Source organism: Acomys minous (genome assembly GCF_964271855.1).
Source record: "Acomys minous genome assembly, chromosome: 7".
NCBI classification, from domain to species: domain Eukaryota; kingdom Metazoa; phylum Chordata; class Mammalia; order Rodentia; family Muridae; genus Acomys; species Acomys minous.
In genome coordinates, this window is record NC_140488.1 from 13,164,705 (window position 1) to 13,179,137 (window position 14,433).

The 14,433-nt window shown below is 35.6% G+C and overlaps 1 pseudogene across 1 annotated transcript; it reads right to left on the reverse strand.

Moving 5' to 3' along the window:
• Window positions 1-3,552: 3,552 nt before the first annotated feature.
• On the reverse strand, window positions 3,553-14,220 carry LOC311601952 (sorting nexin-16-like; annotated as a pseudogene). Its single transcript has 4 exons — window positions 14,125-14,220; window positions 12,275-12,318; window positions 4,229-4,616; window positions 3,553-4,138 (listed from the first exon to the last, which is right to left on the reverse strand). The product of its transcript is annotated as a sorting nexin-16-like (transcript).
• Between the last annotated feature and the right edge of the window lie 213 nt (window positions 14,221-14,433).

Consider the following 14,433-nt stretch of genomic DNA (forward strand, 5'->3'; position numbering starts at 1 on the left):
TAATCAGTAATTCATTTTTTAAAAATACAATGCCTCTTTTGAGGCTCATGCCTCTTGCCTAGTTCAATTTATCCTAATTCTTGTCACATTCCCAAGTACTATGTTAAAGTCAAGGACCTAGCTTTCAGATTACATATTTATGTTAAGGATTTGTAATATTCTATATAATTTCTATGTCAATTTGGATAAGCTGTTTAACATTCTGATGTCTCATTTTCTTGGATTTTTGTGCATTTCTTCTACTGTCTTTTCCAGCCAACATATACAATCAAATATCATGAGTACTATTTGGAAGTATAGGCAACCTCTGAGCCATTTCAGTTGTCAACACTTCCAGTTGGCCCCTTTATTCATTGCATCCATGGGTTTTAATCTAGGCAAACTTCAGTCTTATTACATCCCTCAATGTCCTTCTAATTTTTACTTTTATCTTTTATTTGTGAAGGTTATGAGGACTATTAATTTAACTCTTAATTGTAATGTGAATTTTATTACATAATTCTGGAAATGTCCAATTCTTTAATAAATAAACAAATAAACATATCCAGAGATAGTAATTCACATTATAGGAATATTATAAACTAAAATATTTCATGAACTGAGTGGGTATATATAACAAGCCATGCAGAACTGGATTCAAATGAAAGACATCATAGATGAAGAACATAATATTTTCAGAGAGATCTTACTTTCAATCCCAAATCCAGCACATGGTAGTTATGGCCTCAGGTCATTTATCAAGTCTCTTTGTACCTCTATCAGCTTTTATAATTAATAATTATAATAACTAAACTTCATCTACTTAATGATTCACATCCTTTCTTTTCTACCAACAACCTTACTATTTTCAATTGTATGTCTTTCTATTAAAAGTTATACAGTGTACTTATTTAAAAACTGTTCTATTCTAATCTGATATCCTCTTGCACATACTTCAAAAAAATTTTTTTCTTAGATAAATGTGTTTCACCTCCTTGCTTTTGTTACCAAACCAATGGTAATAATCTATAGATAATCATTCTCCCAACTTATGCGCTAGTATTAAATAATGATCTTACTAAGTTTGCAATGATAAGATGCTTGTCCTTTATTCTATAATGTCTACAATAAATATTTACCAATTTTCAGAAACTTCTTCCATCATAAATCTAGTCATGTGATTCTGAATTTATCTGCTAAATGCATACCAATGCCCATAGCTATTTCTGCCTCATTGGTTACAGGTAGAATTGAAGTGACATGTCTCCCCAACCGACAAAAGTTTCCTCATATTCTGTCAAGGATTCCATACCCTCTTGCCTTTCCATTAATTTTTATATTTCAACCTTTCCTCCTTTACATAACTGTTTCATGTGCAACTTCACATTATGAAAATTATTATAGTCACTATCTCTGTAAAGAGACATCAAGACCACAGCAACTCTTCCAAGAGAAATTTAATTGGGGGGTTGTTCACAGTTTCAGAGGCTTAATCCATTACTATCATGGCAGGAAACATAGTGAGATACACAGCAGGTATGGTGCTGGAAACATAGCTGAGAATCACATCCTGATCCAAAAGGAGAGAGGCAGGGGCAGAGAGAGAGTGTGTGTGAGAAAGAGAGAGAGGAGGGGAGGGGAGGGAGGACAGCTGAGGGAAAGGGGAAGGCAGAGGGAGAGGGACAGAGACACACAGACACAGAAAGAAACAGAGAGATAGAGAGAGAGAGAGAGACTAGGCCTAGCATAGGCTTTTGAAACATCAAAGAAAACCCTAGTGACACACTTCCTCCAACAGTCCTACTCCAGTAAGGTCTTATCATTTCCAACAAGGTTGCATTCCCTGATCCTTCTCAAATAGTGCTACTTCTTGGCTTCTAAGCATTCATATGTAAAAGTCTATGGGGGATATTATTACTTAAACCATCAAATGGGTATGCATCATTTTTTGTTTGAATTTCACTGGCCCAGTCAACCGTAACTTTGTATACCTCATTCCTCTCTTAAAAGAATTGCATTCAATGGGTGATCATCCTTGACATTCATTTTCTAAGCAAGTTAGTTCTTTCTTTGACTGATTGCTGCAATACTTCTCATAATGTCTGCATACCATTTATATTATTAATTATTTGGTATTCTGTTTTATTTTAATTTATTATAACTTGTTCAGATTGCATCCCAATGTTATCCTCTCACTTGTATCTTTCTGTTCCCACCCTTCCTCCCTCTTCCACCTTATTCCTCTCCTCTAGATCTCTGACAGAAGAGGACCTCCTCCCCCACCATATGAACACAGCCTATCAGGTCTCATCCAGATAGCCTGCTTCCCCTTCCTCTGAGTGCTACCACCACCCACCAAGGGGAAGTGGTTAAATAGGGGGAACCAGAGTTCATGTCAGAGGCAGTCCCAACTCTCTCCACATCCGTAAAGAAAGAACTGTCCATTGGATAGATCTGAACAGGTATTCTAGGTTTACTGCATACATTGTCCTCGGTTGGTGCAACAATTTGTGCAGTCCCCCTGGGTCAAAATCGGCCAGCCTTGATGGTCTCCTTGTGGTGCTCCTGAAACCTTTGAAGCATTCCATCTCCCGATTCTTCCATACCATTCTCATTGTTCCACCCAGAGTCCAGCAGCGAGTCACAGCATCTGTCCCAATCTTACCCTGGGTGGAGTCTCTCAGAGGACGCCTTTTTTGGGGGGCTAATATCCACTTATAAATTACTATACACCATATGTCTTTATGGGTCTGGGTTACCTCACTCATTTCTAGTTCCATTTGCCTGAAAATTTCAAGACTTTCTTGTTTTTAATGGCTAAGTCATATTCCATTGTATAAATGTGCCTCAGATTCTTTATCCATTCTTTCCTTGAGCAGATCTCTAGGTTGTTTCCAGATTCTGGCTATTATGAATAAAGCTGCTATGAACATAGTTGAACAAATGTTCTTGTTGTATGGTGGAGCAGGAGTAGAATAGCTGGGTCTTGAGGTAGCACTAGTCCCAACTTTCTGAGAAAGTACTAGATTGATTTCCAAAGTGGTTGTAGAAGCTGGCACTCCCACGAGCAATAGATGAGTGTTTGCCTTTCCCCACCTCTTCATCAGCATGTGCTGTCACTTGAGTTTTTGATCTTAGGGATTGCTTTGATTCGCATTTCCCTGATGACTAAGGACATCGAGCATTTAAGTGCTTTTCAGCCATTCAATATACTTCTGTTGAGAATTCTGTTTAGCTTTTTACCCCATTTTGTAATTGGCTTTTTTGGTTTGGTGGTTCTTAATTTCTTGAGTTCTTTTTACAGTTTGGATATTAGCCCTTTGTCAGATGTAGGCTTGGTGAAGATCTTCTCCCAGTCTGTAGTTCAGTTGACAGTGTCCTTTGCCTTATAGAAACTTTGCAGTTTCATGAGATCCCTTTTTTTCTTAGTTTATGTAATTTATTTAAGAATATGGGCCCTGATAACTATTCTAACTAGTTTTTTATCCTTCAGTGTAGTAAATGCAATGATGGGTAAAACACTGTTAGAAGTAGCAGTGACTATAGTTCCTATTGTGATCATTTTTTAAAATTTTATGTAAACTTTATACACGTGCCTTCTTGTTCTCTTCTGTTGCAGTCATTTAGGGTGGTATTTGCCACTCTGCTGAAAATCTGCTGAAATAACAAAATGGACGAACTGTCACCAGTGTGTTAGTCATCTTCAGCATTATATGCCAACTGTGCAACTTCTATGTCGGCTATTGTACTTCCGGCTTCTCTAGAATTGAAGTGTGGCTTATTTTCAGCTCTGAGTCTGCTCTCTAATGTGCCTATATGGAGTTGCTTCTCCCCAAGCAGTTTCTTCAGGGATTCCACTTCTTTCTGCTTTTCAAGCAGCTCTCTCTGTAAATGGTAGTTAGTCTCTTCCAAAGGCTCACAGAAAGCCCTGCTTTCTTCTAGGCTATCAAAGGGTCCTGGTGAATCATCCAGACAAATAAATTCTCTCACTGAAAGGCAGTTAGCAATGTCCTTGTGAGCTACAAAGTTTTGAAGAAATTCTTGTAATTCTAATTGTCTACCTTCTAAAATATCTGCATTGTTATTATCTTTAAACCAGCACTTTGGAGGAAATGCTAATCGAAAGCCTAGAGACATCTCTTTTAATTTGTCATTAACCCTAGAGAAGTCAGTATATCTTATGAAAACTATGCAGCTTTCTTCCAGGGTTTTTTTTACTAGTATAGTACATATGATAAATTAGGTTCACTCTTCCATAACTTTATAACCCAGAATTGTAGGGGTAGAATGGCTGTCTTCTCAATTCACTGCATCAGGATATTGTTCTTCAGTGTCTCTTGGTCTAGCAGAACATTCAATAGAAGAATCTGTACTTGTAAATTTAGTCCTAATGAGAGAACTGCCACAGGCCAATGATGTACTGTCCATCTGATCCTGAATGTTCATCTGCTTAAAGTTTCCCGTGTTTGAGTCTTCTAGCAGGCCCTTGAAAGTTTGAGCTTGTTGAGACACTGCCAAAAGAAGAACTCTGTTGATTTCTGTTGTTTGTAAAACTGGAAGCCAAGTTTCCAATTGGCATACGAACTGGGACATGAGGGGTTGCTGTCTTCTTTGGCCTTGGCAACAAACCTGTACATCTTTGAATCCAAACACTTAAAAAAACAACAAATATACAGCCCATTATTTTCTTCATAGGAAATCACTATCTAGGTGCTGCCTGTGAGCTTGCTAAGGAGCCCAAGTAGGCTTGCGCTTTTCATCTTGCTCCAGCCTCCAGAGGTGCTGGGACATACACTGCACCTCCAAGCCAGCAACAACTGTTCTTGGGGCACTTTTAGCTGAATGAAGGTGGATCCTCTTCAACTGTGGCAGGCCACTCCCTTCCCAGACATCCTGAGGCCTAACGTGACCCTCCACACTGGAGCCGCAGCTCTTTCCCTCTCCTCAGTCCCCAGCCAGTTCCCATGAACTAGAGAGAATATCTGACTGAGATCCTATTTATTAATTGTTGGTCTCAGACTATAAGATATTGTTGTTATGTTCAGGAAGTTGTCTCCCTGTGCCAATGAGTTCAAGGCTCCTCTCCACTTTTTCTCCTAACAAGTTTAGTGTATCTGGTTTTATGTTGAGGTCTTTAGTGCACTTTCACTTAAGGTTTATGCAGGGTGATGAATATGGATGTATTTGCATTTTTCTACATGTAGACATCCAGTTAGACCAACACCATTTGTTGAAGATGCTATCTTTTTTCTATTGTATGGTTTTAGGTTCTTTATCAAAAATCAGGTTACCATAGGTATGTGGGTTTATTTCTGGGTCTTCAATTGAATTCCATTAATCAACCAGCCTATATCTATGCCAGTACCATACCATTTTTATTGCTGTTGATTTATAGTACAGCTTGAGATCTGAGATGGAGATTCTTCTGGAAGATTTTTTTATTGTACAGGATTATTTTAGCTATTCTGGGGTTTTTTTGTTGTTGTTGTTTTTGTTGTTCCATATGAACTTGATAATTGATATTTCTAGGTCTGTAAAGAATTGCGTAGGTATTTTGATAGGGATTGCATTGAATCTGTAGATTTCTTTTTGGAAGACGCTTGTTTTTACTATGTTGATGCTCCCAATCAATGGGCGTGGGCGATTTTCCATCTTATGTTGTCTTCTTAAATTTCTTTCTTTAGAGATATGGAGTTTTTTTCATGCAAGTATTTCACTTGCTTGGTTAGAGATATACCACAATATTCTATATTATTTCTGGCTATTATGAAAGGTGTCATTTGCCAATTTTTTTTCTCGGCCTATTTGTAATTTATATACAGTAGGGCTGCTGCTTTTTAAAATTAGTCTTGTATGCAGCAACTTTTCTTAAGTTGTTGTCTGCTGTAGGAGTTTTGTTGTAGAATTTTGGGGGTCACTTATATATAATATCATCTGCAAATAGCAATACATTGACTTCTTTCTTTCTGATGTGGATCCCCTTGATCTCCATTTGTTTTCTTATATTCTAGCTAGAACTTTAAGTACTATATTGAAGAGATATGGAGAGAGTGGACAACCTTGTCAAGTTCTTGATTTTAGTGGAATTTCTTTGAGTGTCTCTCCATTTAATATGACGTTGCCTATTGGCTTGCTGTATATAGCCTTTATTATGTTTAGGTATATGCACTGTATCCACAATCTCTACAAGACTTTAAACATGAACAGTTGTTGGATTTTGTCAACTGCTTTTTGAGTGTCTAAGGAGATGATCATATGTGGTTTTTTCTTTCAGTTTGTTTATAGGATGGATTACATTGACTGATTTCCATATATTGAAACATCCTTGCATGCCAGGGATGAAGCCTACTTGGTTATGGAGAAAAATATTTGATGTGTTCTTGGATTTGGTTTGTGAGTATTTTATCGAGTATTTTTGTGTAAATGTTAATAAGTAGAATTTTGCCTGAAATTCCGGTTCTTTGGTCTTTGTGAGATTTAAGTACCAAGGTGACTGTGGCCTCATAGAATGAATTTGTTACTGTTCCTTCCATTTCTATTTTGTGCAGTTGTTTGAAGAATATCAGTATTCCCTTTTTGAAGGTCTGGTAGAATTCTGCACTGAAACCATCTCCCTCGGATTTGGGGGGCGGGGTTGGGACGCTTTTGATGACTGCTTCCAGCTCTTTAGGAGAAATGGGACATTTAATTTGTTTATCTGATATTTATTCAACTTTGGCAACTGAAATTTATCAAAAAAAAAACCTTTCCATTTCATTTAGTTTTTCAAAATTTGGGGCATATAGACTTTTGAAATAAGACCTAATGATTCTTTGGATTTCTTCAGTGTCAGTTGTTACATTTTCCTTTTCATTTTTTATTTTATTGATTTGGATAGTATCTTTCTGTCTGTCAGTTAATTTAGCTAAGTGTTCATCTACCTTGTTGATTTTCTTGAAGAACCAGCTCTTGGTTTCATCGATTCTGTGAATTGCTCTCTTTGTTTCTATTTTATGGGCTTCACCCTAAGTTTGATTATTTCCAGCCCTCTACTCTTAGGCATTTCTGCTTCTTTTTTTCGTAGGTCTTCTAGACGTGCTGTTAAGTTGCCTGTATGAGATGTTTCCAATCTCTTCATTAAGGCACTTAGTACTATGAAATTTCCTCTTAGCACTTCTTTCAATGTGTTCCATAAATTTGGGTATGTTGTACCTTCATTTTCATTGAATTTTAGGAGGTCCCTAATTTCTTTCTTTATTTCTTCCCTGATCCAGGATTCATTAAGTAGAGAGTTGTTCAGTTTCCATCTGTGTGTAGGTTTTTTGTTATTTTTGTTGTTGTTGAGGTGTAGCATAATCCATGGTATTCTTATAGAGTAGAAGGTATTTTTTCAATCATTTTGTATCTGTTGAATCTTCCTTTGTGATCTAATATATGGTCAGGTTTTGTGAATGTTCCCTGAGGTGCTGAGAAGAATCTTTTGTGTTAAGGTGAAAAGTTCTGTAAATATCTGTTTTGTCCATTTGATTCATGACATCTGTTGATGTCATTACTTCTTGGTTTAGCTATGTTTCATGACATATCCTTTGGAGAAAGGGGGTATTTTAAACTTTGTTAATATTTCTTTTACAAATGTGGATGCCCTTGTATTGAGGGGTATAGATTTTCAGAATTATCATGTCATCTTGGTTGAATTTTCCTTTGAGGAGTATGAAGTGTCCTTCTCATCTCTTTTGATTAATTTTGGTTGAAAGTCTATTGTATTAAATATTAGAATGGCCACTCAAGGTTGTTAAAGTGAAGTTATGTATTTCCTCTGTTTTCCTGGGTGTAGTTAGCCTCTGTACGTTGGAGTTTTCCTTTTACTATATTCTGTAGGGCTGGATTTGTGGAGAGGTTCTACTTAAATTTATTTTTGTCATTGAATGTTTTGATTTCTCCATCCATGGTTATTAAAAGTTTTTCTGTATATAGTAGTCTGCATTGGCTGTGCTGATCCTTAGAGGTCTGCAGTATTCATATACTTCCTATATGGTGCTATAAAGCCTACAGCTTTCATTATAAAAATATTCTGATTCATTAAAAAACTTTGTCTCTAAGCTAAATCATGTTTCTAGTCTTCAATCTCATATAAATAAATCCCTATTGTTTTAAGCATTTTTGTCAGATTTTCACAGACTCAGATTTAACATAATAAAATAAAATGCTCCTTCTGTTAAAAGAAACTTGTCTTGTATTCCATATTACCAGTCATCGTAAGACAAAACTTCCTGATTCTTATTTTTAATTTCATCTTCATTCCACCCTATATTCTACCCATTTCACATTAAGTCAGTATTAAGTCTTAATGTCAATTGCAAGACTCTTATTCAATGATTGTAACTATTTTTTAATCACATAAAACCTTCTTTCTGTAGAGTCATTGTTTTATTTTTTGTTTCCTTTGTGCATAGCACACATAGTGACTGTTAAACAAATCAGTTCTGATTATTTATATTTCTCTTTTGCAAGATAACTAATACACACTTGACATTTGTACTCTATTAATATGGCTCTTTTATCATGACATCTATATTTGAATTATCAGTAGACAGCTACATGGATGGTTTCCATTCTTATTCATTATATATTTAAAATTAGAAAATACTAAGCCACAATTATAGGGTACTAGTAATAATGGCAATATTTGATGGCTCTTTCAGATAGATTGTGATATTAAGATGAAATGGGGGCCCAGAATTAATGGAGAGATGTCTCAATAAAAACTATCATCAGTGTGCCATTAGAAGTGAAGTTGACAAGCACATTACACTCAACAGCTGGTAGGCTGGATATTTCAACTTGAAAGATGTCAGAGATAGATCCCAATTCTAATCTCTTCTTTCATTTAGCTCAGAAAAAGATGTTCTACAATTCTATTCCAGCATTTAAATGTGGGTTTTAACTCAGCCTAATGATATGCCATCGGTTTCTTTCTCCTACAAATGAAGAAGATCTTCAGATACTGGAAAAGAGCCAAGTTCTTGGCAGTCCTTCAGAAAGCCATTTGCTCTTAAGACATTTCAATAGGTTATCCACAATATTATAAATCATCATGTTCTGTCCATAAAATTATAGGTTTAAACTGTTCAAGATACTGAATATGTCAATCTTCTGTTGCCAAATCAAGGCTAAAACTTCAGTGTGCGTATTTTCCCTTATGAGTGTACACACTTTACCATTAAAAAGTTTACTGTTATTTTTTAATCATTTCTATAGAGCAAATGTAAAAACAGGCACCTAATAGCTCCCTTTTGTTTAGTTTCATAATTTCAGGGCCTAGATGTGACTAAAGTAGTATATAAAGCAATACTGAAGAATAAATTGTGATTTGTTCCACATAATTTGTGTCCCATCAAGGATGCTCTAAATGAAGATTTTTGTAGTCTTAATATTGGGGGAATATGAAAATTAATAGGGAACTCAGTTTTCTTCTGTAGCCTAGATTTCCAGCACCAAGCAAAAAAGTGTGCAATTTAGAATTTCTCCTAGAAATAAGTAGCACACAAATGTAGACTATTTCATACTTTGTGTATTAGTAGTGAAAATTTGAAAGAAACATGTTTATATGTGATATTTACTCTTACTCTTCCATTTTCATTTTAAATGGACATTGTTATTTTGCTTATCAAAAGTTTACTCTTTTTCATTAATTTGTTTGGTTTATTGATTTTTATTAATTGCTGAGGAATGAATTAAATGTAAACTTCCAGATTCTGTCATTAACTTATCTTGCAAAATTTCTATTTGTTGTACAACTTAATAGTGTTTCTCTATTTTATCAGTCTTCTTCTGTACTATAGTCACTTGTGTCATATGAATTTATATAAATCTGCATTTTTGTTTTTGAAGTTAATTTTCAAACAAAAATTAAGTGAAACAATTTTAACTCTTTATTACCAGTGGCTACATTTACTTCAACGTATTTTCATTTTAATATTTGGTAGCATATCATAAATTTTGTGAAGTTTTGTTGTTTGTGTTAATTTCTTTCCAAATATTTTAAAATCTACTAATTATTTCATTTTTGATTAATGGTTGTTGAATATTATGTTGTTTAATTTAAATGTGTGCTTGTGACTTTACATGTTTCATAAAACTAGGCAGTAGATTGTGAGAAACTGTGTACTGGTCAGACCTCAAAGTGTTATGTATTCTGTTGGGAAGCAATTTGCATGAACAATCTTCCTCAATGTGGACCCTGGTGCAGGCTTCCAACAAAAGGTAAATTAAAAACTATTATATACAAAGATTCTTGTGGGGAGAGGGAAATCTAAATGTATGTCTTATCTGACCAGGGGAAGAGCAAATAGGAAACTCTAGAGCTTCATTATTCCCATGTCATGAAACTCTTTAGCAAAAAAGAGAAAACTTTCATATGCATGTGCATATATGTGAGTTTATGTGTGTGTTTGTGTGGTGTGTGTATGTGTGTGCGTGTGTGTGTGTGTGTGTGTGTGTGTGTGTGTGTGTGTGTGTGTGTGTTGAATACCTATTGTACATGGTGCATACCTGTGGGACTCAGGAGTCACTGTTAAATATCTTCCTCTATTGATCTCCAGGGTCTCTCACTGAACTTAAAGCTCATTACTTTAACAAAACTATCTGGTCACCAAGCCCCAGGGAAATTGTCTCTATTTTCTCAAAGCTGCAGTTACACATGATTGCCAACACACTGGCTTTTTTTTCTGTTTTGTTTAACATGGATGCTTGGAATCTAAATGGAGGAATCTATGCTTTCCATTTTGTTTTGTTGTTTTTTGAGACATGGTTTTTCTGTGTCCCCTTGCTGTCCTGGAACAGCCTTTGTAGACTAGGCTGACCTCACACTCTCAGTGATCAGCCTGCCTGTTGCCTCTGCCTCCTGAGTGCTAGGATTAAAGGCATAAACCACCACACTCAGCTTTAGGACCTGAATTCTTGTATAACAAACATTTTATTTGCTGAGTCATCTCCCCAGCCTCCTCACAACATGCAAGAGTGGTGTTAAATGAGCAAAATATGAAAAAAAGAAAAAAATCTATAATTACATATTATTATGCTTTAAAAGTAGAAGAATAATGTAATAAAATATGCTATAAAAAAGAAATCTTTTAATTAAAATTTTACTGTAAAGGCCTTCCAAAAATATTATAATCCAAACACTTGGGAGGCAGAGGGATCTCTGTGAGTTCGAGGTCAGCCTGGTCTACAGAGCAAGATCCAGGACAGCTAGAGCTGCTATACAGAGAAACCCTGTCTCAAAAAACAAATAAACAAACAAAAACGAACAAAAAGTATTATGATGTGAGTGAACCAGATGCAATCTCTATACATTGCAATCATTTTCTATATAGTTGGAATAACCATTCTGAAGTCATGGAGCTTCACATTGGATTTTAGATTTTTACTATCAATTATATTTATGTGTGCTTATCCACTAAAATAATTATGACAATGGTTAAACACTTGGAAGAAGAACTATCACTCTGAAATTTCAACTCTATGAGGTTCTTTTAAAATGAAAGTAAGTTAGTAACACATGCACAGCAAACTAAACCAGGGATCCAATTATTACATCTGGAGCATTTTGATTGCAGGGTATACAGGTCAGGTCACAGAGTTCCAGCTCTAGTAAATAAGCCAGTACCTTTGAAAGAATGCAAATGTGTTCAAAAAGTAATCCTCAGAAATAAGGGTCAAATGGTGCCATTTCTTTCAATTCTACAAATTTAGACTTAAGTAGGTTTAATTACAAGACATTTCATATGTTTTTCTTCCATTTTTTTCCAGAAACTTTGTTGTTAAGGGGGAAGATAGGATGGGCTGAAGGGGAAGGATATAGGAGGGTTTGGGGGAAAGAAAGGAAGGGAGTGGGGAATTAGGTCATTATATTTTAGTTAAATTGAAAGAAATGTTCGTGCACATAAGAATTCATGCCTTAGTGTGCTATTTCACTTTTTCTCCATTAGGTATTTTCAAGCAATTTTCTGGAGAAAATTATCCTCTGCCCTGAAAAAGATATTGTAGCATATTTAATGAGAATGGTACTCATACACTCCTGGGCATGAATTTGTGGTTCCCAGTTGGTGAACTGTTTAGGATGGATCAGGAAATTTGACCTTGTTGAAAGAGCTGCATCAATGCTGTGGACATTGAGCTTTCCAAAGCACATGTCAAACCTAGTCTCTTTCTTTGTCTGTTTCTTGTGAATCTGATATCACTTCTCAGCTCCTTCTCCAAAATCACACTTGCCTCAGTATTGTCATATTGCTGGCCACAATGCTTATGGACTCACCCTGTGACTTTGTAATGGTGCCTTTCATAGCAATATACCAGCAACTGAGACAAATAAATTGGAAAAAGTGAAAGGATGTTAGAGTATGAAGATATAAGACAATAAAACCAGAAGACAGTGAATCAAATAAGTCTTAAATGGAATGGTTTAGAAGTATATGTGACTCCTCAACCTCTATACTTGTCTGAAAATATTGATATGTACAAATATTAACATATTATATATTGATTGTGTTAAATTACACATAAGCACACACATGCATCTACATTTTTCTATAAAATAAACAGGAATTTCTAAGACGATGTAGAAATGGGATTATGTCTGACATTGCAACTGAAGACAACACTATTGATATGAGTAAATTCATTAAATAGATATATCTCAGTAAAATGTGTCTTGGCAAGACTAAAATATCAAATAATGTATGCACACATGTACATGTGTTTGAGCACATATGTGCGCACTGATGTGCATGTGCTGTATGTGCATGTGTGAGCACACAGGCACACACACACACATACACACACACACATACACACACACACACACATACACACACACACACCTATCTGGCAGAGAGGTAATGTATTTCATAAGTGAATGATTGTAAATATTAATTTTAAAATGTGCATATTGATTGGACTGTTGTTTGCCAAAGTAGACATAAATTTGTGATGTTTCAGTAACAGTATTGAAAGTTTAATAGAAGGAGTAAGTAACAATATAATCGAGCACCCTTTATAATCATTGTCTGAAGTTTGCAGCTCACACTTTTTCTTTAATTAAACTGTTCATCCTATTTGGCTATTTGTATTATATAGAATATGCATTCTGTCGAATGCTTTTTAAAATAATGTAAGATTTCTTTAATTTCACTCTTTCATTTAATACACATTTTCTGCTACCACAATGAAGTGCCAAAGGAAAAGATGTTTGAAGCCTTCTTAGCAGTACGAAGGATTGCACAATGACAACAGAAAGTGACCTGTAAAATGCATTTCTGTAAAGATACACAACTTTCTTATTTCATGTAAAATATCATGTTTTAGGGCCCTAGATTTGCTTGAAAAGACTCTTGTGCTCCTCTAAACCTGAATCCCCTTATCCAAAGCCAGATTTCATCTGTGAGTGGGAAGCCCCACAAGATCATTAGAAGAGGGGACTCTGCTGTAGTTAACCACTATACACAAAAAGCACTTAGGTTGTCTTCAATTGTCCCCAGTACACTTCAGAGTTTCAAACAGTGACTCAGAAAAATGGAGAATGCCTAAGTAGAAAAAGATACAATTAAGGTGATGCAGATCTCGTAATTACAGGAGGAAAAGGTAGGCCTTGCACTAATAAACACTGATAAAACCACAACCTTCTGCTAAGGTGAGATATCTGAGGGTAAAGATAACAAAGCTTGAGGACACAGACAGTGGTGAGAGATTTTGTAGATCCACCTCCTTATAAGCCTCACATTAATTTTATAATTTTAATGTCCATTTCATTTAATTTTCCTTCCTGTTTTTATTCCATTTCTTCCTCTGTTACCATTGTTCTTTATATAGCTTTCTCTATTCTTTGTGACTCAGCTTCACCTTTGATCTTTAGCAGTAGACACAATTTAACTTAGTTCGAGGATATGAAATCAAACTGAAGTTGTCACTTAATCCTTCTCTGAAATTCCACATGACCCTCAAGACATCGAAGATGTATGACTCAATGCATCATGTGAAAATATTGGAGGGGTGTTTACTGAGTCTTTTAGAAATGCTTGAGTTCTCAGTACCCTGAACCTTGCCCCTGAGCAGATTAATTGTCAGATGGGAACAAAATGTTACAGATTTCTGACATCTTGTCCTTACTGGAGAGGCGATGTCAGTTGATATCCTGGTATAAGATTCTGAAGCTTTTAGATTGTTATTTCCAAGTTCTGTTCTTGTCTCAAATGTTGTTTCCATGATGATAACCTAGGGCGCATCTTTTCCCCTCTGGATCTCAATTTTCTAATATAAATTAAGAGACTTGTCAGAGAATGAAAGCTTCGATTCCTTTGGTAATTACCTCTAAGTGAAAGTGGTTTGTGAGTCACAAAGTTCAGAAATGTTCTAAGAATAAAAGCTCAAAGTTGTCAATAATGTCGCTGGACTTGGTCATAACTGCAACATGTCATG